Here is a 26,190-nt window from a genome sequence, read left to right on the forward strand (position 1 = left end):
GCTACTGAATTGCAACTTAGAACCCATCCGTGTCCATAAAGTACGCCAAAAGTGACTAACAAACTTCACATCACGGTCATAAGTGAGTGTTTTAGGAATACCATGAAGTTTAACAATCTCAGAAAAAGATAACTTAGCAACTTGACTCGCATCAAGCGTCTTGGAGCACGGAACAAAATGGGCCATTTTAGAAAACCGATCAACCACGACCATCACAGAATCCTTATGACGTTGGGTACGAGGTAATCCCAATACAAAATCAAGAGTAATATCTTCCCAGGGGGCGTTGGGAACTGATAATTGGGTATACAAACCTGCATTACTGCCCTGAGTCTTAGCGATATGACATATCCGACACCTCTCCACAATATGGTTAACATCCCTCTCCATGCGAAGCCAATAAAACTAATCATGAATGAAAGCCAAGGTCTTATCACGACAAAAATGACCCGCGAGACCACCTGCGTGGCTTTCTAATATAATGTCATCACGTAGGGAACTAAGTGGAATACATAATCGAGCCCCTCTAAGTAAATAACTGTACTGCATTGAAAACTGCTAGAATGGTTTCTTGGTACATTTACGCCACACATCCTTAAAAGTAGGATCATCTCTATACAGGTCTCGGAAGGTATCAAAACCTTGAACGCGTACCTGCATAGTAGTAACCAACGAATGTCGTCGACTAAGTGCGTCAGAAACTTTATTCTGTGTTCCTGCTTTGTGTTTGATCACAAAGGAAAAAGCTTGGAGCAATTCGATCCACTTGGCATGTCGTGGATTAAGCTTGTGTTGGCCCTGGATGTATTTCAAATCCTCGTGATCTGAAAACAAAACAAACTCAGAAGGTAATAAATAGTGTCGCCAAGTATCCAAACTTCGTACGATCGCATAAAATTCTTTATCATATGTAGAGTATTTGCGACGAGTATCACTAAGCTTCTCGCTAAAGAAGGCTACGGGCCGTGACTTCTGGCTCAAAACACCACCAATACCAACACCCGAGGCATCACATTCAACCTGAAAAACTTCACTAAAATTAAGTAAAGATAAAACAGTAGCCTGTGTTACCTTAAGTTTCAGTAGTTCAAAAGTCGTGGTTGCTTCATCCGTCTACGAAAAACGTCCTCCTTTCATACATTCGGTGACAGGAGCTATGATAGTGCTAAAATTCTTGATGAAACGACGTTAAAAGGAAGCCAACACATGAAAACTTCGGATCACATGAATCGTAGTGGATCTTAGAATCATCCATCTTGATCCCATTACCAGAAACGTTATATCCTAAGAAAGTCACTTCATGAACAAGAAAATGATACTTCTTACCATTAGCATATAATTTATGTTCACGCAGGACAGAAAAAAACTTGACAAAGGTGAGATAAGTGTTGCTCCATAGTTTTGCTAAAGACCAAAATATCATCAAAGTACACAACGACAAAATGACCAATATAAGGTTTAAAAATATGATTCATGAGTCTCATGAATGTACTCGGCGCATTAGAGAGGCCGAAAGGCATGACCATCCACTCGTACAGTCCGTCTCGTGTCTTGAATGCGGTTTTCCACTCGTCCCCAGGTCTCATCCAGAATCTCATGATACCCACTTCTTAAGTCAATTTTCGAGATAAATATTGCGCCATATAATTGATCAAGTAAGTCATCAAAACGTGGAATAGGAAAAAGGTACTTGATAGTGATCTTGTTAACAGCTCGACTATCAATGCACATACGAAATGCGCCGCCATGCTTAGGAACCAATAACGCAGGCACTGCACACGAGGTCATACTTTCTCTAATGAGCCCTTTGTCCAATAATTCTGTCACCCGCCTATGCAATTCCTCATACTCCCGAGGATTCATTCGATATGCAGGCTTGTTAGGGATTGTTGAACCTGGAATAAAGTCGATGTAATGCTGAATATCCCGCACCATAGGTAATCTAGGTGGAATATCATCCGGTATAACATCAGAAAATTCCCTCAATAAGGGTTGAACATGAACGGGTACCGGCACTACAAGAAACGAGACCTATAGGGACGACAAATTTCGTCTCTATAGGTTATAGAAAGTCGTCTCTATAGGTGGTTATGACGACAAGTCGTCCCTATAGCCTTTGTCGCTATAGCCCCGTCGCAATAGATAGCTTGGGTCGTCGCTATAGATATCGTCGCCATAGATACCTTTTAGAGACGACATATCGTTTTTGATGGTTCCTAGTTGTCATCCTATTGTTGGACCTATAGAGACGACATGTCGCCCCCATAGCTAGACCTATAGACACGACATGTCGTCCCCATAGCTAGACCTATAGCAACGAAATGTCATCTCTATAGATATTGTATAGAATTTACATTCAGCTTCTATTTTTTGTTTACTTTACCAGTTTTCTCAAATACAAAAAATAAATTGACCTTGCTGTCCACAACTATTTTATCTGTAAATCTTCCTGTGCTAAAAATGAATACCTGAGACAATAATTATATAAAAAAAATGAAACTTTAAAATGTACAAAATAAAACAGAATTTGACAAAAAGAAAAGAATTGATGATGAGACAACTTTTATTTGTGTGATTTTTAGAATGTACAACAGTAACTATATACAGTAACTGTATATAGTCCCTCACTTAGGCTTTCAGTTTATTTGTGTGATTTTTTTCTTAGAAATATTAATAACAGAGAAAAAATAAAATTAGAAAAGCCACATTAGCAAGTGAAGTTTTTATTACCAAAATTTCTCTGTTTGCATTGCCAACCGAAAGGAAGTTATTATTCACCTGCAATTGAAAAAAAAAAGATAATCAGTTTATACTCATTCAATCACTATATTCCTACAGGGAAGCTTAAATTACAAAATTTAGTTTGATTATTTTTACAGAAGGGCGCTTTAATATAAAAAGACAAGTCAAAGTTACAAATTTATATAAGCATTTACAGAAGAAAAATTACTAATATATGCAATATTATAAACAAAAGAAAAAACATCATAAATGGTCCATGTGGTTTCCCAAAATCTGATGTTTAGTCCCCGTGGTTTAAAAACCTCATAAGTTGAATAATCATCTGCAAATGCTTCAAATTCATCGAGTCTTACACTTTGTTGTCCATCAATATCTTCACAAATTGGTTCCTCTGCAAGATTGCCTAAATTACCCTTACACACTTCATCTATGTGCCCCATGATCACTCCTTCATTCACATCAATGACATTACTTTGTTGGCTAAGTTGAGACATAACATATGGAACAATAGTCTTTGAATTATCCTGACTTTCATCCATATCTATTACCTATGACTGGTCAACAACATGGTTGGCATGGTGGTCTAACTTAAGCTTTTTACTACACGATCCTACTTCTCTTCTACAATGTTTTTTTCTATTAAGTTCCGGTGACACACTCTCAGGTTCGAGTTCCTCAATAACAACTTTGGAAGGAGACTTAAAATAACTAGCTACCCTAGGCTGACCAATTTCAATGTAGACCTTTACAAGTCTGTGTTTAGGGACATACGAAACCAATTTAAGAACATCTTGGTCATTACCTAAAGGCAATAACCCGTAGTCTAAGGGAAATTCAGGGATACAGAAATGGTAGTAAAGAGTTTGTTCACCTTTGTACCCTAATTCTCGAACCATGTCATCGAGTTCATGGACTGAAAATAAATCAATGTCAACGTCATCTACGTATGATACAGTACCATCGACGTATTTCCTTCCAGGTGACTTGGTGAAGACACCACTATAGTGTATCTTCAACGTGAAATAGTTATCATATCCCTCTGCAAACACAAAAATAGAAAGGGTAAAGAAGATGATTTGTCTTCACGAATACATTCAAGGAAAACAAAAAACTGTAGCTTTTTTTTATGGAAAATCTTACCGTATCTCGATTGCAAGTCCTTCAAGCCCGCATTTTTTTCACGTAAACACCATATTGACAGAATCATTGTCCTTTAGTGCTGTGTAAACCTTAAACCCCAATTTCGTTTCTTGGATGAGAGTGATCTGTTGAAGACGAAGTCACTGTACTCTTGGGAGATGAGAAGTGTTTGGGAGTTGACGTGAAGAAGACAGTGGCATAATCATTTCCCTCAATAAAGAAGAGGGCACAGGTGAAAAGACCGATTTGTCGTTGTATTATTTTAATGAAATAAGAGTTAACGGTGGGGTTCTAACGGTGTGAGGGATAAGGACCAACTGTCAAAAGTTTTGAAAGCACAGGGACCATCTATGAGGTTTTTAAACCACGGGGACTAAACATCAGATTTTGGGAAACCACAGGGACCATTTATGATGTTTTTTCTAAACAAAATAAAACTTATAGATGTCAGTGTGTAAGTGCACTTACAGGATGAAATCGGATACATAGCTGAGGGGCAACTTCGTAAATTACTCGAATGCAAAGGCCTTTTGGTATATCCCACACTCTCACAGTTTTATCCAGTGAAGATGATGCAATGTGAAATCAAAGTCTGAAGTCAATATGATCATAATTAACAACAAAAATCATTATGTTATGATATTTGGTAATAAAACAAGTAGCATTAAAGAAAAGACTAAACATCAAAATCTGATATTGGGTTTACCTTCTTGACTCAATTCTACATCCTGCTTCTGATGGTGCAGGCCTTTTTGCATTTTCTTCAGTTTTTCCGGATTTACCCTCCAAGGCCAGATGTGAATCCATTGCAATAGGTGCAACCAATTCTTCCGTTGTCTGCATCAAAGGTTCTTGTAAAACTACATACTCAACAAACAAATATATACATATTAACAACATTTTACCCGAAAAAAAGATTTATAAAATTAAAATCAAACATGAACGCAAAGAATTCATGGCATTTATATTTGTATACCTTGTGAAATTCTAATGTATCTCCTCCTTCTTTTCGAACCTCAACCATTTGCAATGAAGGTGCCACTTCAAAAATCTGAAAATAGCAATATTTTAAATTTGTAATACATCATATTTATATTAACATATATAACTTCCTTATTTTTATAACCAAAAAAATAGGAAAAAGTTCCAGTTAAATAAAATAAAAAACAAAAGTATACCTCTGTTGCAACAGATAAATGACCCTTGTGTCCGGTCTTTCCGCCTTGAAGCTTCAACTGTAGTGAAAAAAAATTTGTTTAAAACATTAAAATACAATTTTAATGTTTTATGATTCATGCTAATGGTGCCCATTTTCATCCCTGATTTATTTTTGAGAAAAAAAATAGGTAAAGAGAAATATAATCTACTAACTTAGATTCAAAATAGAGAGTAGAGTATAAGAAATTACACATACCTAACATCACTGCCCTTTTGGAATATCCGTATAGATGGATAACCTTATATGTGGTTGCTGATAACCTTGTATGATATATCTTTAAAGCATTGTATTCATCAAAATTAGGGCTTCAGGTTTAGGGCTTCTTACCTTCTACACATGTCAACTTCTTCAGTGCAGTCAACCCTCCCCATAATGATACAGCCATCTATTTCTAGATCATGTATGGGAACACAAATGTAAGTCAACAAGTAATAACCATTTAGTGAACATCAAGTAAAAATGGCAATCACCTGGTTCCAGGACTACTCAGGTGGCTAGGTGACTGCAACTTCATTCGATTCTCCAGCCTGGTAATAAAATTGCGATAAGCCACATAGCCTTTGCCATTGCATCTCCAATCCTACACACACCACAATTGTGCAATTCAAAAGCATAATAAACAAGTATGCATACAGGAATTGCACAAAAACCAAATCTCTATCGAATTTGAGTTTGTCGTCGTCATCATCGTTAACTTATATCCCAATTCCAGTTTCAAATATATAATTGCTAACATATACCTCAATTATAGGTTGAAACAGAGAATTACTAACCTGGTAGCCGGTGTAGGGCTTGTATTCAATAGTAATCGTAACTGGATGTAAAAAGGAAGCCGATAGTCAGAATCGGCGGCGTTGAAACTAATCGAAATTGATTAGCCTAATGGTGGTGTTCGACAACTAGCATGAGAATCCATGGAGAGAGGAAGAAGATGCACGGGGAGTGGGAGGTGAGGAAGTCGCCAGAGGAGAAGATAATGGTCGAGATTAGGGAAGCGAGAATCTCCGATCGAGAGTGAGAGAGACAGATAGAGACTAATGATTGAGTGATTGAGTGTGCGTGAACGAAACAAAGGAGGTTGTTCTCCTAATTTAAGTCGTAGAAAGATTTGGGGATGACAAGTCGTCCCTACAGCCTTCCCCAAAATGTGCCTAATCCAGTTTCCTTCCCGCTTTAACATTGTGCGACCGTTGTAGCTCCAAAAGTCAAAATAAAAATTGTCAACTATATGGAGACGACATATGTCGTCCCTGTAGACCTCGTCTCTATAGAGGCTTATTGTTGTAGTGCGGTGGTGCAAACTCGTTTGCCTCCTCAACTACTAAAACGAACACAACCGGACTGAATTTAGCCACTTCTTGAAACTCAGACTGTTTAAGATAAAGGGCAAAATTATTTTCTTGGGATTTTCTGGTATCAAGTGGAACTAACATGATATTCACGCCATCTTTCTGGAAGCTATATGTATTACGGAATCCGTCGTGTTTTGTCTTCCGGTCGAATTGCCATGGCCTGCCCAAAAGGATGTGGCATGCGTCCATCGGAATGACCTCACACCAAACCTCATCAGTATATTTTTTTCCGATAGAAAACTGTACCAACACCGCTTACTAACTTTGAAAACATTCCGTTTTTTTAACCAAGTTAGCTGATATAGTTCGGGATGAGCTTCCGTTTTCAAGCCTAACTTGTCAACCATTTCAAGTGAAATCACGTTCTCACAACTACCCCCATCAATAATCATATTACACACTTTACCTTTCAAAGTGCACTTAGTGCGAAAAATGTTGTTGCGGAGCCAGGAATTATCATCAATGGATTGAGAAACTGCAACATTTAAAACTCGTTGAATGACTAATGCTTCTCCCGATCAACATAGACAACTTCTTCGTGAGTCTCCAAGTCAGCCCCGTCCCCTTCGGTGTCATAACTCGGTTCTACTTCTTCATCGATAAGTGTGACTGCTTTCTGATTCGGACAGTCTCTTGCATAATGACCCGACCCTTGACATTTAAAACAACGCGGTTCACAAACGTTACCACTGGGGGCATTACTCGTTGTTGTCTCAGGTTTCCCTTTAGTCGTTGTTGAAGGTGTTGATTTCGAAGTAGGGGTAAACCGAGTAATAGTTACCTTCCCTTTACCTTTATTTTGTTGTTTCTCCACTATTAACGCTAGCCGGCAAACATCTGAGTAAGTCATATAATGTTGCAGACTCACTACATCAGAAATATCAGGTCGGAGACAACCTAGAAACCGTGCAATGACCTGCTCCTCCTCTTCAACCGCATCACAACGCATACGCAACCTTTCACACTCATTAATGAATTCTTCAACTGTTAACTGTCACACCCCGAAACCGATGGCGGAAACGTTCTGGGGCGGAGGACATCATGTAAAGTATCACAACCAATGTACATAGCAAGCATAGTAAACACAACCATTACATTACATAGGAATATTTACATTCGTTTAATAGCAAAACAATACATGTTTTATAGATACATTAGTTTTAACAAAAGTAAAGACGTGACTTTTATACGCTCCGTCTTCTCCAAAAGAACGCGTGATACCTGTCTAACGGGAACCTGAGAATACAAGCAGTTTTAAAATATCAGCATAAAGCTGGTGAGTTCATAAGCATGTTTTGTAAGGAAAACCGGTTATTTAATCTTGTGATAAATACTTCATTTCCTTTAATAAAGATTGTTGTAATATCGAAAACCATTGTTACTGAGTTATGAAATACATAAGCATGTTTTCCCAGAAAATCCCATATTTTCTAACATGTAAGTTGATTTCCATAAGATGAGAAAAACCTTGACTAATCATCAATAAGTTAAGAAAACCATAAGTCATGATCCTGGAATTTCCCTCCTGTACGAAAGTAGGTAGTTTTAATACATAAAACTATAGAAGAAAGAAAGGAATCTATGACCAAAGTTAGTTTGTTTAATGCGTATTGTGAGTCGTATAACCATACTAATTTGACCTGTGACCTCCTTGACGTTCTTCAGGCGTCGTTCGATTTCCAAAATTTGTCACCCCAGGCGTGCCCGCCTAACTGTAGCTAGCAGTTTAGGTGTGGGATTGTCAGTCCCGAATAGATCTATCCACAAATTTCACGTTCTCCCTCCAGGAGACTCAGGTTATACTTTCAGAGAGGATTTACTGGTACCCCGAAGGGTATAACGAAGACAAGTCTCACAAGCTAGTATTAACTAATTCACGGGATAATTGGTCGTTATCGAATTTTGAAATCATTTGGAATAAAGTAGAGTATAAATAATTAAATACAAAGTAATTATTTAGCATGATACTCTAGATTAAACATGGATAAACTAAATCAAACATAGTTTATTTATATTGACTTTGCATGAAATCTGAATCCGTAAAACAAGTAATAAAGATCCCAAATTATTCCTATAATAATTTGAATGGTTTGATAAGTTCCACGCTGTTTTGAAAACTATGTAATTATATTCAGAAAACGTCCCTTATGCTCCGCATATTACAAAAGGGATTCAGTAATCTAAAGTTTGTCAGAAAATCGTATAATTACATCAGTTTTTAAGTTACGAAAACCTTTATGATTTGCTTGTATTCCCCCCCTGAAAAACATGAAAAACTCGGAAAAGTGTAGGGATATGAACTCACCTGACGTGGGTGTGCCGGTTAGGATGCTAGGTGACAACTTAGGACTTGAACACACACAAGGGTCCTAGGTAACATGAAGTGATACGTAATTGTATCTAATTAGTCTTTAAACTACTAATTAAGCAAGTAAATACACTCTAATGCGAGGAAACACTTTATTTCAAGTGTTAGGAATGGTATGGGTTGCATTTTAAGGAGTGTATGGTCTCGTTAAGGAGTTTACTCTTCAAGTGTAAGTCCTTAGGGGTGTTTACGGTTTCAAGACCATATCCCCCATGAGTTTACGGTCGTAAACTCATGGGAATGGGGCATTTGGGTGTTTCAAGGTCTCATGCTTCACAAAGAAGGGTCCTAGGGTTGAATCAAAGGCTTAGGAAGTGTTTGGGACCTGAAATGACCTTGGAAATGGGGTTTACGGTTTGTGAACCACTCCTTGAGGAGTTTACGGTCGTAAACACATGGGTTTACGGCCGTAAACTCATGTGTGTCCATTTTTCCGGTGTTTTGGTGGTTGTAGGTCATGCATGCAAGGTTCTAGACCCAAATATAAGCCATACAAGGTGTTAAGGGCACTTAAACACCCTTTGGAGGTGTTTACGGTTTTGGGAGACCTTCCCAAACCCTAAACTCATGTTTACACTTCTCAATCCATGTTTTAGGGTTCTAAGATCATTCAAGCAAGTTTCTAGGTCATTAGCCAAGCATTGGAAAGGTTTTGGGGCATCAAAACCCCTTTTTAGGGTGTTTACGGTTCATGAATGTTCATGGACCGTAAACTCATGTTTAGTCCCATAAAGACATGATTTTGGTGTTCTAAGTTCATGCATGCAAGTTCCTAAGCCATAGCTAAACATTAGAAGTGGTTTGGAAGGGTTTTGGGGCTTCAAAACCCCCCTTATGGGAGTTTACAGTTTTGGTAGGTGTTCCCAAACCGTAAGCACAAGTTTTTGGGGTTTTTGAGAGTTTAACCCATAGATTTGCATGCATGTTAAGTTAAACAACAAGCTAGGAAGGATTACTTACGATTTTGGAGCTTGAATGAGGTGATTCTTGATCAAAACCCGATTTTTAGAGAGAAAGTAGAGAGAGAAAGTTCCAAGGTGGGTGAAAAAGGTTCAAATGGTGGCCACTCAACCCTTATATAGGGTTGAGTTCACGGCTAGGTGGGGACCCACTTAATCCTGACATTAAACGGAGTTTAAGAATTTTACCCGATTAAATAACCGTAACTCGACTTAATCGTGAACTAGAAAACTTTTAAAAGAATATCGAGGGTGTTTCACGTGTTTCTAATGCGATTGGACACTCATGAAGTCATAATAAAAGTCTCAATTTAAATAATCTAATCCAAAATGTTAACGGAACAATTCGATAAAGACGAGTTTTATTGACAGAAACGGGTTACAGTGACGGAATAAATTTCAGGTTGTCACATTATCCCCCTGTTAGAGGGAAATTCGTCCCGAAATTTAGAATTAAGATACAAATCATGGATTTGGAAAGAGATGCGGATATTTCTGTTTCATCGAGTCTTCGCGCTCCCAAGTGAATTCGGGTCCCCGCTTGGCATTCTAGCGAACCTTCACTATCGGGATGCGGCTTTGTTTCGTTCATTTGATCTCTCGATCCATGATTTCGATTGGTTCTTCCGCAAAGTTCAGATTTTCGTTGATCTCGATCTCATCAAGAGGGATCACAAGAGTCTCATCGGAAAGACACTTTTTAAGATTAGAGACGTGGAAGACAGGGTGGATATTGCTAAGTTCATGAGGTAATGAGAGTTTGTAGGCTACGGGACCGATCCTAGGGAGGATCTCGAAGGGTCCTATGTATCTTGGATTCAGCTTTCCACGTTTTCCGAAGCGTATCATGCCTTTCCAGGGTGAGACTTTCAACAGGACACGGTCTCCAACCTGGAATTCCAAGGGTTTTCGTCGTTTATCGGCGTAGCTCTTTTGTCTATCTTGGGAGGCCTTAAGTCGTTCTCGGATTTGTACGATCTTTTCGGTAGTTTCGCGGATGATTTCTGGACCAGTGAGAGTGCTGTCAGAGACTTGACCTTTGGCAAGCTGCGTGTTGCCACCTCAGCCCAGCACAGAGGGGATCTGCACTTGCGGCCGTAGAGAGCTTCGAAGGGTGCAGCCTTGATACTGGTATGGTAACTGTTGTTGTAGGAAAATTCAACCAAAGGAAGATGAGTGTCCCACGATGCGCCGAAATCGATGACGCGGGCTCTCAACATTTCTTCTAAGGTTTGGATGGTCCTCTCACTATGTCCATTTGTTTGAGGATGGTAAGCTGTGCTCATATCCAGCTTAGTTCCAAGAGCCTTCTGTAGTGACTGCCAGAACCTCGAAGTGAACCTGCTATCTTGATCGGAAATGATGGATACAGGCACACCGTGCAGTCGGACTACTTCTTGGATGTAGATTCGCGTGAGTCTCTCCATTTTGAAGTTTTCCTTGATAGGAAGGAAGTGAGCGGATTTGGTTAGTCGGTCGACAATTACCCAAGTGGCGTCGTACCCACTCGGAGATTTGGGTAGTTTGGTAATGAAATCCATAGTAATCCTCTCCCACTTCCATTCAGGTATGTCTGGTTGTTGGAGTAGACCGGACGGTTTCTGATATTCGACATTCACCTTGGCGCAAGTCAGGCACTTGCCCACGAAGGTAGCGATCTCTGCTTTCATGTTTGGCCACCAGTATAGTTTCTTGAGATCCAGGTACATCTTATCCGAACCTGGGTGCACGGAGTATTTAGTATTGTGGGCTTCGTTCATGATAACCTCCCTGAAACCTCCGAACTTGGGGGTCCAGATTCGGTCCATGAAACAATAGACTCCGTCACTTCTGATCTCAAGATTCTTATCCATTCCTCTCAGGGCTTCGCCTGGCATGTTCTATGGTCTTAAGGCTTCCAACTAAGCCTCTTTGATTTGCGCGGATAAGTGGGAATGGATAGTCATAGTCAGTTCCTTCACTCTACGACCTGAGTACTCTTTCCGGCTGACGGCATCTGCCACCACATTGGCCTTGCCGGGATGGTAGCAGATTTCACACTCGTAATCGTTGAGTAGTTCAACCCATCGTCGTTGTCTCATGTTCAGCTCCTTCTGGTCAAGGATGTGCTGTAGACTTTTATGGTCAGTGAAGATAGTGCACTTAGTTCCGTAGAGATAATGTCTCCATATTTTCAATGCGAAGACCACTGCTCCCAATTCTAGGTCGTGCGTCGTGTAGTTGACTTCGTGAACTTTCAACTGTCTTGAGGCATAAGCAATGACTTTTCCCCGTTGCATGAGCACACAACCTAGACCCTGATTGGATGCATCACAGTAGACAACGAAGTCCTCTGTCCCTTCGGGTAGAGACAAGATAGGTTCACTGCATAGGGCCCGTTTCAATGTTTGGAACGCAGTGTCTTGCTTTTCACTCCAACAAAAGGGTACACCTTTTTGAGTTAGAGTGGTTAAGGGTTTGGCAATTCTGGAGAAATTTTGGATAAATCTGCGATAGTAGCCAGCGAGACCTAAGAATTGACGGATTCCAGTGGGTGTCTTCGGTGCTGACCAGTTCTCTATCGCTTTGATTTTGGAGGGGTCCATGTGTATGCCTTCCTCGCTTACCACGTGACCTAGGAAGGTTACTCCTCGGATCCAGAATTCACATTTGGAGAATTTCGCATACAACTTCTCCTTCCTTAAGGTTTCCAGTACTGATCTCAAGTGCTGTTTGTGATCTTCCTCGTTTCTGGAATAGACAAGTATATCATCAATGAATACGATGATGAACTTGTCCAGGAAAGGACGACACACCCAATTCATCAGGTCCATGAATACTGCCGGTGCATTGGTTAGACCGAAGGGCATAACTACGAACTCGTAGTGACCATATCGAGTCTGAAAGGCTGTTTTAGGAACATCACCCTCATGGACTCGTAGCTGATGGTACCCTGATCTTAAATCTATTTTTGAAAAGTAGCTGGCGCCTTGAAGTTGATCGAAGAGGTCTTCGATTCGAGGAAGAGGGTAACGGTTTTTGATTGTGAGCTTATTCAGCTCCTGATAATCGATACACATTCGAAAGGATCCATCTTTCTTTTTCACAAACAAGATCGGGGCTCCCCAGGGTGAGGAACTCGGTCTGATGAATCCTTTGATGAGCAGCTCATTGAGCTGACTAGATAACTCTTGCATTTCTGCTGGTGCTAATCGGTAGGGAGATTTGGCTACGGGGGTAGCTCCGGGGACTAAGTCGATACGAAACTCTACTTGGCGTTCAGGAGGGATTCCTGGGAGATCTTCTGGAAAAACATCAGGAAAGTTGCAGACTTCGGGGATGCTCTCGAGGTCTTTAACTTCCTGCTTCTCGTTAATGACGTGGGCTAGGAATGCATAACACTCCTTCCGCAGGAGTTTCTGGGCTTTGATGCACGAAATGATGCGAAGGTTTGAACTGAGTTTATCGCCGTAGATTACAACAGTTTCATCAGGAGAAAGATTGAGACGGATAGCTTTTTCGAAACAAAGGATATCAGCATGATTGGGGCTCAACCAATCCATGCCGATGATGACATCAAAGCTTTTTATGGAGACTGGCATAAGGTCGATGGGAAAAGAATGATTGTTTAGGGTAAGGGTACAGCCTACGTATATCTCGTTAGCGCTCTCTTTCTCACCGTTAGCCATCTCGACGGTAAACTTTTCGGTTAGTGGTTGGGATTTATGTTTAAGAAATTGTTTGAATGCATGACTAACAAAACTTCTTTCAGCACCAGAATCGAAAAGGATGCATGCATAAGAGTTGTCGAGGAGGAACGTACCCGTGACAACGGTGGGGTCGGCGACTGCCTCCTCTTGCCCCATAGTTAGAACTCTCCCGGTGTTGTTGGTTGTTGCTGCTTTGGGGCAGTTTCGCTTGAAATGCCCGACTTCACCGCAACCGTAGCAGGCCTGACCGACACCTGCTCCGGAAGCTTGACTGATTGGTTGGGCTGGGTTTCTGCAGTTTCGAGAAATGTGGCCCTTCTTGCCACAGTTGTTGCAGAGATTTTCACGACAAGGCCTGGAAGTACGATGGTGGTAACTGTACTTGTCGCACCAGGGGAGGGTACCAGTGTATCCACTGGTAGGAGCTTGAGTTGTAGGAGTGGCGGCAGGAGTTGTAGTAGCGTGAACTGCCACAGTTTGATGTTTCTTCGAGGATTCTTGCGAACCCTGACCCTTTCGTTTGTTCCAGAATTTCTTTCTATTTTCACCGCTCCCTTTAGCCGGTTCAGGAACGGTGGCCACTTCCTCGAGATCGTCACCATGATCAATCAGAGTTTGCGCCAAACATTTAGCGCTGTCGAAGGTGTCTGGCTTCGCAGCCAAAATATTTCCCTTGGTTGGCTGGGTCAGCCCCCAAATGAATCGTTCAATCTTTTTGCTTTCCGGGGATATCATTCCCGGACAAAGGAGTGCTAGGTCTTCAAACCTAGAAGTGTAGGTAGCAATGTCGGAACCCTTCATCCTTAGGGTCCAGAGTTCGTGTTCAAGTTTCTGCATCTCGCCCCGTGGGCAGTACTGGGCTATCATAAGTTCCTTTAGGCTTTCCCAACCCATAGCATTTGCCACCGGTAGGGTTAAGGACTTCACCCGGCCATTCCACCAGGTTAAAGCTTTATTGACGAAAGTGCAAGCGGCGAATTTCACTTTGTTGGCCTCGGAACAGGCACAAATTTCGAAAATGGACTCAATCTTTTCGAACCATTGAGTCAGAGCAATAACACCTCCCTTGTCGTCGAAAGATGTAGGTTTTGCGTTCATGAAATCCTTATAAGAGCATTCTTTCTGGCGCTCCTGACCACCCTCCTGGATTTGGGGATGCATGCCACCTCCTTGTCCACCGGATCCGCCAGGATTCATTTGTGACATCGCTGCAGCCACAGCAGCAGTAACAGCTGCCTGGAACATGACATGATCAAATTGAGGAGGAGGTGGTGGCGGAGGATTGTTGTTCTTTGAGCTGGGTCTTTTCTTTGGAGCCATCTTGATCTAAAATGATCAGGAAAGAGAGGATGGTAAGTCCTCTGGATAGAATTAAGAGATATGAAACAAGGGATATCTCATTATGGCAGTTAGAGTGTTCTACTAAGCGATAGAACAGGAAAAGTTACTAAAGCAAGTAAACTATCGATAAGGAAGGAATGAGTAGCAACATTTGGAATGAATTTCTACAATGCATTCGGTTTTGACTAAAATACTCCTATAGTATTTTGAGTTGGATGGATATTAGGTAAGTTTTAGGCCTGTTGTAACACCAAAGTCACTCCCAAGCACATGTTGGTCATGTCTCGAATAAATATAGTTGATCAGGCTATATTGACCCTAGACATGATTACATAACTGCCCAGGTTTAACCACAGTGTTGAACATCCAAAATACTTTTGTTTTGATCTTCTCCTGACACGGATTCTGGTACTCGGGTATACTTGTATACTTTTATAAAAATACTTGTATTTTAAAAGCATACTTTTAGTTTAGAGCTCTTAGGCCCCTTAGTGTTTATAGTTGTATACCATGTAAGGTTCGGTATACTTAGTTCACTATAAACAAGGGATCTGATACCAATCTGTCACACCCCGAAACTGATGGCGGAAACGTTCCGGGGCGGAGGACATCATGTAAAGTATCACAACCAATGTACATAGCAAGCATAGTAAACACAACCATTACATTACATAGGAATATTTACATTCGTTTAATAGCAAAACAATACATGTTTTATAGATACATTAGTTTTAACAAAAGTAAAGACGTGACTTTTATACGCTCCGTCTTCTCCAAAAGAACGCCTGATACCTGTCTAACGGGAACCTGAGAATACAAGCAGTTTTAAAATATCAGCATAAAGCTGGTGAGTTCATAAGCATGTTTTGTAAGGAAAACCGGTTATTTAATCTTGTGATAAATACTTCATTTCCTTTAATAAAGATTGTTGTAATATGGAAAACCATTGTTACTGAGTTATGAAATACATAAGCATGTTTTCCCAGAAAATCCCATATTTTCTAACATGTAAGTTGATTTCCATAAGATGAGAAAAACCTTGACTAATCATCAATAAGTTAAGAAAACCATAAGTTATGATCCTGGAATTTCCCTCCGGTACGAAAGTATGTAGTTTTAATACATAAAACTATAGAAGAAAGAAAGGAATATGTGACCAAAGTTAATTTGTTTAATGCGTATTGTGAGTCGTATAACCATACTAATTTGACCCGTGACCTCCTTGACATTCTTCAGGCGTCGTTCGATTTCCAAAATTTGTCACCCCAGGCGTGCCCGCCTAACTGTAGCTAGCAGTTTAGGTGTGGGATTGTCAGTCCCGAATAGATCTATCCACAAATTTCACGTTCTCCCTCCAGGAGAATCTGGTTATACTTCCGGAGAGGATTTACTGGTACCCCGAAGGGTATAACGAAGACAAGTCTCACAAGCTAGTATTAACTAATTCACGGGATAATTGGTCGTTATCGAATTTCGAAATCTTTTGGAACAAAGTAGAGTATAAATAATTAAATACAAAGTAATTATTTAGCATGATACTCTAGATTAAACATGGATAAACTAAATCAGACATAGTTTATTTATATTGACTTTGCATGAAATCTGAATCCGTAAAACAAGTAATAAAGATCCCAAATTATTCCCATAATAATTTGAATGGTTTGATAAGTTCCACGCTGTTTTGAAAACTATGTAATTATATTCAGAAAACGTCCCTTATGCTCCGCATATTACAAAAGGGATTCAGTAATCTAAAGTTTGTCAGAAAATCGTATAATTACATCAGTTTTTAAGTTACGAAAACCTTTATGATTTGCTTGTATTCCCCCCCTGAAAAACATGAAAAACTCAGAAAAGTGTAGGGGTATGAACTCACCTGACATGGGTGTGCCGGTTAGGATGCTAGGTGACAACTTAGGACTTGAACACACACAAGGGTCCTAGGTAACATGAAGTGATACATAATTGTATCTAATTAGTCTTTAAACTACTAATTAATCAAGTAAATACACTCTAATGCGAGGAAACACTTTATTTCAAGTGTTAGGAATGGTACGGGTTGCATTTTAAGGAGTGTATGGCCTCGTTAAGGAGTTTACTCTTCAAGTGTAAGTCCTTAGGGGTGTTTACGGTTTCAAGACCATATCCCCCATGAGTTTATGGCCGTAAACTCATGGGAATGGGGCATTTGGGTGTTTCAAGGTCTCATGCTTCACAAAGAAGGGTCCTAGGGTTGAATCAAAGGCTTAGGAAGTGTTTGGGACCTGAAATGACCTTGGAAATGGGGTTTACGGTTTGTGAACCACTCCTTGAGGAGTTTACGGTCGTAAACACATGGGTTTACGGCCGTAAACTAATGTGTGTCCATTTTTCATGTGTTTTGGTGGTTGTAGGTCATGCATGCAAGGTTCTAGACCCAAATATAAGCCATACAAGGTGTTAAGGGAACTTAAACACCCTTTAGAGGTGTTTACGGTTTTGGGAGACCTTCCCAAACTGTAAACTCATGTTTACACTTCTCAATCCATGTTTTAGGGTTCTAAGATCATTCAAGCAAGTTTGTAGGTCATTAGCCAAGCATTGGAAAGGTTTTGGGGCATCAAAACCCCATTTTAGGGTGTTTACGGTTCATGAATGTTCATGGACCGTAAACTCATGTTTAGTCCCATAAAGACATGATTTTGGTGTTCTAAGTTCATGCATGCAAGTTCCTAAGTCATAGCCAAACATTATTTGGAAGGGTTTTGGGGCTTCAAAACCCCCTTATGGGAGTTTACGGTTTTGGGAGGTGTTCCCAAACCGTAAACACAAGTTTTTGGGGTTTTTGAGAGTTTAACCCATAGATTTGCATGCATGTTAAGTTAAACAACAAGCTAGGAAGGATTACTTACGATTTTGGAGCTTGAATGAGGTGATTCTTGATCAAAACCCGATTTTTAGAGAGAGAGTAGAGAGAGAAAGTTCCAAGGTGGGTGAAAAAGGTTCAAATGGTGGCCACTCAACCCTTATATAGGGTTGAGTTCACGGTGGGGACCCACTTAATCCTGATATTAAACGGAGTTTAAGAATTTTACCCGATTAAATAAGCGTAACTCGACTTAGTCGTGAACTAGAAAACTTTTAAAAGAATATTGAGGGTGTTTAACGTGTTTCTAATGCGTTTGGACACTTATGAAGTCATAATAAAAGTCTCAATTTAAATAATCTAATCCAAAATGTTAACGGAACAATTCGATAAAGACGAGTTTTATTGACAGAAACGGGTTACAGTGACGGAATAAATTTCAGGTTGTCACATTAACGCACGTTGAAAAAATTATGATAATCCAGAAATGCTTCCTGCCTATGGTTATCAGGTAGGAACTTTGCCTTTAACAATTTTTTCATCTTTTCCCATGTGACAACTTTGGATTTCCCAGTTAAAACCCGTTGTTTCTTTACATGATCCCACCACACTGAAGCATATTTTCGAAGCTTAATAGCAACTAGTTTATGTCTTTAAAATCAAAGACACGTTCAACAGTACGTAACCAATCAATAAAATCATCAGGATGCACCTTACCGAAGAATTCTGGAATTTCGATCTTCATTCCAATACCTCATAATGGGTCATCACAATAACCACCCTGAAATCCTGGACGATACCTTCTGAAGGGATTTTCATCCTCATAGGGTCCCCACATGTGATCTAATTCAGTACTCTCTTCCTCCTGAAGTAATTCCAGTTCTTGAATCCTCTGTTTAAGGCGCTCAATCTCTACGTCGTGCGGATCGGGATCTTTGCCTCGTTCGGCGTTTCTACGATTACCACCCCCCGAAGGTCTTCACGACGAACACGTTCGGCCATTAGTACCTATCAGCTCTGATACCAAATGGTGCCTGATCGATGGCCAAACAATAAGCAAGAACAAATAATAACCGACTCCCATGTCTGGGAGAATCGCCTTTAGCTTATCAGAATAATAATAAAAAATATCTATCAAAAAAACCCCGTCTTTTGAAAACCCTAAACACCGATTATAAGTCTAACCACCTAAAAGGAAAGGAAAGAAAACTCAGCAATTACCAAAAAGGAAAACAAATCCCAAAGTTCAAAATAAAACTTATAAAATAGAAAAAGGCCATGTTCGACCCCTAAACAATGTCGTTGGTGTCATTAACTGCATCAATTACTCATATGTCTAGCATGTTCGACCCCTAAACAATGTCGTTGGTGTCATTAACTGCATCAATTACTCATATGTCTAGCATGTACAGTGTGTAATTGTTGACCCAATCATACAAGATTTAAGCTTACTTGTAGATTGCTAAATTTGATTCTTTTTGTTAGGTTGAAGCCAGAAAAATGTTCCAAATATTAGAAAATGAATTATGTTAAAAAAGTTCACGGGATGCGCATGAGGAATCAAGGATTCTAACTACGTTTGTTGCTATAACAGGTAGTTCTTAATTCCTTTCTCTTATTTTGGATGTTTTTTAAAAGTTTTTATATTGACAAAATATTACTGATTTGGTGAATGTTAATTGGATTATAAAAAAAACTCAGGTACCATTGTTTGATTTTATTTATGATTTGAACCTATTTGTGACGTGAATGTTTATTGACATACAAAGTGGCTAAATAGGAAGCGATTATTTTGTCATGATGTTATGCTTTGCAATGTAGGGCACCTGATCCCGAGGGTAAACTTCCTAAAAAAACATTGGATATTTGGATGGAATTGGACAAGGACAATTACTTCTTTTTTTGTTGATGTTTATCTAACATACCCAAAGGTAACCATTACATTACCTACATTAGCATATGTTGATTTCTATATGAAAGAATATATCTTCTGTGAACTCACCTCCTATTCTCGCTTATATATTATTTTTGGTAGCCTAATCCCGCTTACTTTTAAATATACTTGTACATCAATCTTATTTGTGTTTGTTGTTCACGTAGATTGGATTTGATCTTCTTTTCTTTGGGAAAATTTATAACAATATAGAGCTAACAAAAATTTGGATTTAATTTTCGCTGATAATCTTAATACTTGCCTTTAATTCGGAACTCATAAGGCTTTAAAAGTAATGATGGACCAAAGAAAGTACCTCTGGTTTGAGTCCATGCATCAAGTGGTGCAATTTTATTTCTCCCTTTTAGTTTGATTTATTTTACCTTTAAAAATATACCTAACTATAGCAATTCTTTCAGTTTTGAATCTTATTAGATTATTTGTGTTCTTCTTATAGCATGGTGAATCATACTAGATTAACTAAAAAAAATGTCTTGACAAAAGCTATAGCCAAATAGGGTTTGTGAATAAAAAGAAAGAGAATTATATATCTATATTGTCGTAGGATAACCTTTTGTTCATTTGAATTATTGTTGTCTTGTATATTTTTTAAAATCATAAAATAATTATAGATTTAAGATATCATGGCATCAAACCATCTTGCCGTAGTTGAATATAGTTGTAGGGAAGAAGCAAGTGTAAAATAGGAGACAGAGCTTCAATAATTTTAAAGGCATAAAACCATCTTGGCATATTATGTGGTTGGAATGAGGTGAAACAAAGTATTCCTGAAGCCAAACACTCCGCTACAATTCACGTGATCACCCAATTGCATCAAATAGAACCCCTAAGCATCATACCACTACTCTTTAGGATAAAACGACTCAATATTTGTATGACTATTTCTTTATAATTTATAAACTCCAATGTACCGTCCGAAAAATTAAGACCAAAACTTTCATTTGAATTATAAATAAACCATCAACCCAAACGTGTTTATAAAACCATACAAGAAAATTAGAGTATGCCAATCAACCAATCCAATACATCAAAGTTATATAAAGCGGAAATCATGGTGTGTGTGTGATGCGATCACCCCAATTTCTTCCCTTTTGATCCGGAAGTACCTAAAAGATAAACTGAAAACCGTAAGCATGAAGCTTAGTGAGTTCCCCAAAACACCACATACCATACATATCAAATATACAATGGGCCATGCCCGGCATCGGGCCCCGCCCGACATCGAGCCTTGCTCGGAACTGATCTATCAGTAGCATGATGGGCCCCGCCTCATCACATTCATTAGGCCCCGCTTCACATCGGGCCCCGCCCGGCATTCATACAAACACATAAAACACATGCAAGAATCACTAAGATAAATAACATACGATACACTCATCAGGCCACGCCTGGCATCGGGCCTCGCCTGGTGTACATACTATATAACATACATGTAATAGTTACACAGACAACTAGCATCCTAATCATAATAAACCATGGGTTGGCATTGGTGCCTTCGACGCGCCAAGCACAGTGAGGAAACTCACCTCAAGCTGCTGAATATCTCAGATAAAAGCTCGGACTGCTGATCCGGAAAATCCCTGTGCTAACACCATCAAATAATACCTAATTACTATTTGGTCCACAACCCATAACTGGAATCCTAGTCCAATAGTCCAGAACTCAGGGTAAAAGACTGCTTTACCTTTTCCTCACTTGGCCCAATAACCAAGGCCCAACCTAATAGCTCCAAAAGCCCAATATGGCCTAAAATCTTAAATGCAACCCAAATCCAATTATGGTCACAATCCAAGAAGGCCCAATGCCAAATAATATCCCAAAGTCCATATGCCTTCATCGTCTTACTGGTTAGCTTATGCTCGGCATACCTGACTCCTATGCCTTGCGTATCCAACTGATCCAAAAACAAGGCTCACACCCAGTACGCCATCCGTACTTAGGAGTACGCCCAACGTACCGGTCTGAATCCATGTTTTTGCCCAAAATCCTTAACAACTTAAGAACTTAACATCCAGTCCTCAAATCAACATCATATTAGGGCCTTAAACCATAAACTCGAAGAGCTTATGCCTTTGCATGGCTAAAAACACCGCAAAGTCCAAATCTACCATTTAAACTCCATTAAGAAGAACATCAACCTTACATGGTTGAGCTAAACCCATCAACCTAACATTTTTATGTACAAGGGACCTCATAGAATCCAAGATCTATCATCCCAAGCTTCTGGAGTAGCCCATGCTCCCAAGCATGGCTTAAAGGACCCAAAAATGCACAAATAAAGCCCTAAATTATATCTATATTAAGGAAGCATCAAGTTAAGAGTTTTATACCTCAAATAGCTTGCAAAATTGATGAAGATTCTGGAGTAGCCCATACTCCCAAGCATGGCTTAAAGGACCCAAAAATGCACAAATAAAGCCCTAAATTATATCTATATTAAGGAAGCATCAAGTTAAGAGTTTTATACCTCAAATAGCTTGCAAAATTGATGAAGATTCTGGATCTTCAAGCTCCAAGTCCACCAAAGATTCACCTCCTTCAAAGGATCCAAAAACACCACAATATCACCACAATGGCTCACAAACACTCAAATGATGGCTAGGGTTTCATTCTTATGGTTTGGAGAAGTGGAGGTTGATCATAAGAAACTCCCAAAGCAACATAAGTTGATTAAATAGGGCACAAACCCTAAAATATAGGATTTTTTTCCTGATAAGAGTAGGCTCAATGTACTCCCACGTACACCTAGCGTACGTGGGTGCTTCCACGTCCAACCATCAAGCCAGTATGCCCAACGTACTCGTCTAGGGACGAAAATGAAAAGAATTTACAACTAAGGGTTAAAAGTAACATCCCTAAAAATTGCAAATTTTACATTTAATAAATTATTTGGGTTCTAAGTTTTTTTTATTTTCCTTTGATTTAGAAGATGTATGTTTGTGAGCCGACTGATTAGGATAAGATAAACAAACATCTTGATCCATAACACAATCAATATTTTCTCATCTGCCTTCTTTGTGATAGTATACACAACGATATTCTTTTATAGAATTTTTGAAAGGAATATGCAGTGCTTTGTTGCTCCATTGTTTATGCAATAGTTTTACGGAAACACACAATGTGTTCATGTTCCGGTTTGGAGTTGGTGGTAAAATAGAATTTTGTTATTTTTTTCCTTGTAATGTTTACTAACATATGTAAAGGTTTGTGGCACTTATCCAATTTCATATAATTTACTTAAACACTCCATATATATGTTGTATAGTTCACATTCAAACGGCATTTCTCATCATTGTAACTCTTTTTTTTTCAATTTTAAATTGTATATTAATATATTTAATTTTATAATTTTTCTGCATGAATTGATTTGTGTATACTAATGTGTATTGTTTTATTTATACCTAAAGGTAGTCATAATATTTTGATGAAGAAAATATTGTTACAAACTTCATTTAAATATTCTTATAAGTACTTAAAAAAAGTTTTCATGAACCAAATCTAATAAATGGGAGCTAAACATTCTATAAATGATCTTGAATAATTTCTAAATCAATCCAAAAGCAAACCAAACATATATAACAAATGCAAAAATGATTAATATATTAAAACACACATTCAACAAATGCCAAAAACGATAAATATATTAAAATACACGTCAATCAAAAAGCAAACAGACCCCTAAATATTTTTGTTCGCCACATGTTTTTTCTTGAAGCACAAAAAAGATTATTGTAAAAACAGTTGTAGAAAGAATCTAGCCAAAACCTATAAAATCAACAAAGAGCTAGAATAGCGTCTTAAAACCAACCTACCTAATTAATATGAGTAGCAATGCCATTAAAAAGATACACCATGTGTTTTTTTGGAATGTAAAACGTCTCCGAGAGAAAGCTATTCACCGATGACATTTTTCCTGGTATCATACCAAATGAAAATGTTGTTTTATTTTGTTTGTTTTTGGTATAACGAACCCAACGAAAGAAAATATATACCGAATGTTAAAAATGTAAACAACAGATCTAATCACAACATCAACAGATCTTTTATTAACCGAAAATAAGATCCAATTGGTTTTCAAGAACTTACAACTGAAAACTCACTACATAAACACTCACACTCAAACATGTATAAAAGAAACTAACAGATTTAAGATTTTACAGAACAAAATCAACAAGAACATAACAAACCCTAAACAGACCAAAACGTTAATCTGAAGAAGAAGACGAGAGAACAGAGAGACTCGAATATAAGTGTGTGATAAAAATGATATGAATGACCTCAAACACAGCTGAAACCAAATATATATACTTCAGGTAATATCCATGGATCAAAACGGATTATATCCGACCCAAACCCATATTCCAGGATTCGCGTGTTTCCTATGTTTACAGAATATAAGCCGCAGTCCATGCAATAACAAAACAATACACAATGCACCCAATAGCACAAATCTTACATCTTTCTCATAATAAACCTTTCTCCAATTTTACAGTTTTATCCCAGTTTAAGAATATATTTTTAATGTTAATCTTGTCATAAATAATCATACTTTCAACACCCCCTCTCAAGATGAACACTCAGAGAGGAAAACAATTTTACTCAACTTTAAATGGATCATACAACTCCAATCCAGAACATAAAAAATCATGTTGCTTTGAAGACAAAGCTTTAGTAAAAATATCAGCTCTTTGATGTTCTGAATCAATCTTTATAATTTTCAAAATTCCTTTTGAAACCCTATCTCACACAAAAATGAACATCTACTTCAAAATGTTTAGTTTTTTCATGAAATACAGGATTAAGAGCTAACTTAATAGCAGAATCATTATCATAAAATACATTTATAGGAAATAAATTTTTAACTCCCAAATCAAAGTAAAGTTTAAGAATCCACATAACTTCACAAGTAACAGAAGCCAATATCCTGTATTCAGACTCAGTAGAAGATCTGGATATGGTGTCTTGTATTTTACTTTTCCAAGAGATTAAAGAATTCCCAAAATAAACACTAACCAGTAACAGATATTCTAGAAGTAACACATTCTGCTCAATCAGCATCCACATAAGCACATAAAGAAAGATTTTGATTTTTAGAAAAACTAATGCCTCTACGATATCTCAAAACACGCATTGCAATATCCAAATGAGACTTTCTTAGAGAATGAATAAACTAACTAAGAGTTTGAACTGTAAAATACATGTCAGGTCTAGTTATAGTCAAGTAAATTAACTTGCCTATAAGTTTTTGATATTCAGTTATATTACTCAACAAAACATCCTTATCATCAATTCCTTTTCAGAAATATTAAAAATTTAATTCTAAAGGAGCTCTGACTGGCTTACAGGCTAACTTCCCAAACTCATGAATTAATTCCAAACAATACTTGCGTTGAGTTAAACAAATTCCATCAAATTTATCAATAACTTCAATGCCTAAAAAGAACTTTAATTTCCCTAAATCCTTAATCAAATATTTGGATTTTAGAAAATCTTTTACTTTAGTAATCTCAAGTTCACAATTACCTATTATAACAATACCATCAATGTACACAAGCAAAAAAAAAAACAATAGTACCACCTTTATTTCTAACAAATAAAGAATAATAATTTATGCTTTGGAAAAAACCAAAATCAAATAAGGAAGAACAAAGCTTTTCATTCCACTTTCTAGGAGCCTGTTTTAAACCATATAATGATTTTAACAATTTACAAAAACAAGTATCACTAGGAGTATGATACCCTTGAGGAAGAGTCAAATAAACATCTTCATCAAGATTTCCATAAAGGAAGGCATTACTAACATCAAGTTGATATAGTTTCCAAGAATTATTAACAGCTAAAGAAACAACAACTCTAACAGTTACTAGTTTAGCTACAGGAGAAAAAGTATCCTCGTAGTCAATACCTTCTTTCTGGCTATAACCTTTTGCTACAAGTCTAGCTTTATACCTCTCTACCTCACCATTAGCCTTATAATTAATTTTATATACCCATTTACATCCAATGGGTTTTCGATTAGAAGGCAAATTTGTAATTTCCCAGATTTTATTTCGTTACAAAGCCTCCATTTCCTCATTCATTGCAGTTACCCGATTTGAGTCAGCAAAAGCTTCAAAAAAAATTCCTTGGCACAACAGATTTATTTAAGTTTGAAACAAAACAGAAATTATCAAGATTTAATTTTGCATAGTTTAAAGTCTTTTCAATACCATACTTGTACGTGCCTTCAATAATATAATCATCAAGCCTATGAGGCATCCTAGACTCTCTACTATATCTCCTAACATAAATTTTAAGAACTATTTCCCTAAAAAGAACTAGAAACACCTGGACCAACCTCCTGAGACTAAGACATTTGTACCAAACCATCATGGCTGCTAACACTAGCTGGATCAAAAGAAATGGTTGCACTAGTGTCATCAGTTTTTGGTGGCTTACCACAGGGTACCAGTTTCAAGAACTTCATCCATATAGGATGATTGAAGAGTTTCATTATAATTAATTTTGTATACCCATTTACATCCAATGGGTTTTCGATTATAAGGCAAATTTGTAATTTCCCAGGTTTTATTTCGGTACAA

Source organism: Lactuca virosa, chromosome 1, assembly GCF_052849685.1.
Source record: "Lactuca virosa cultivar CGN04683 chromosome 1, Lactuca_virosa_CGN04683_v6, whole genome shotgun sequence".
In the NCBI taxonomy this organism is placed as follows: domain Eukaryota; kingdom Viridiplantae; phylum Streptophyta; class Magnoliopsida; order Asterales; family Asteraceae; genus Lactuca; species Lactuca virosa.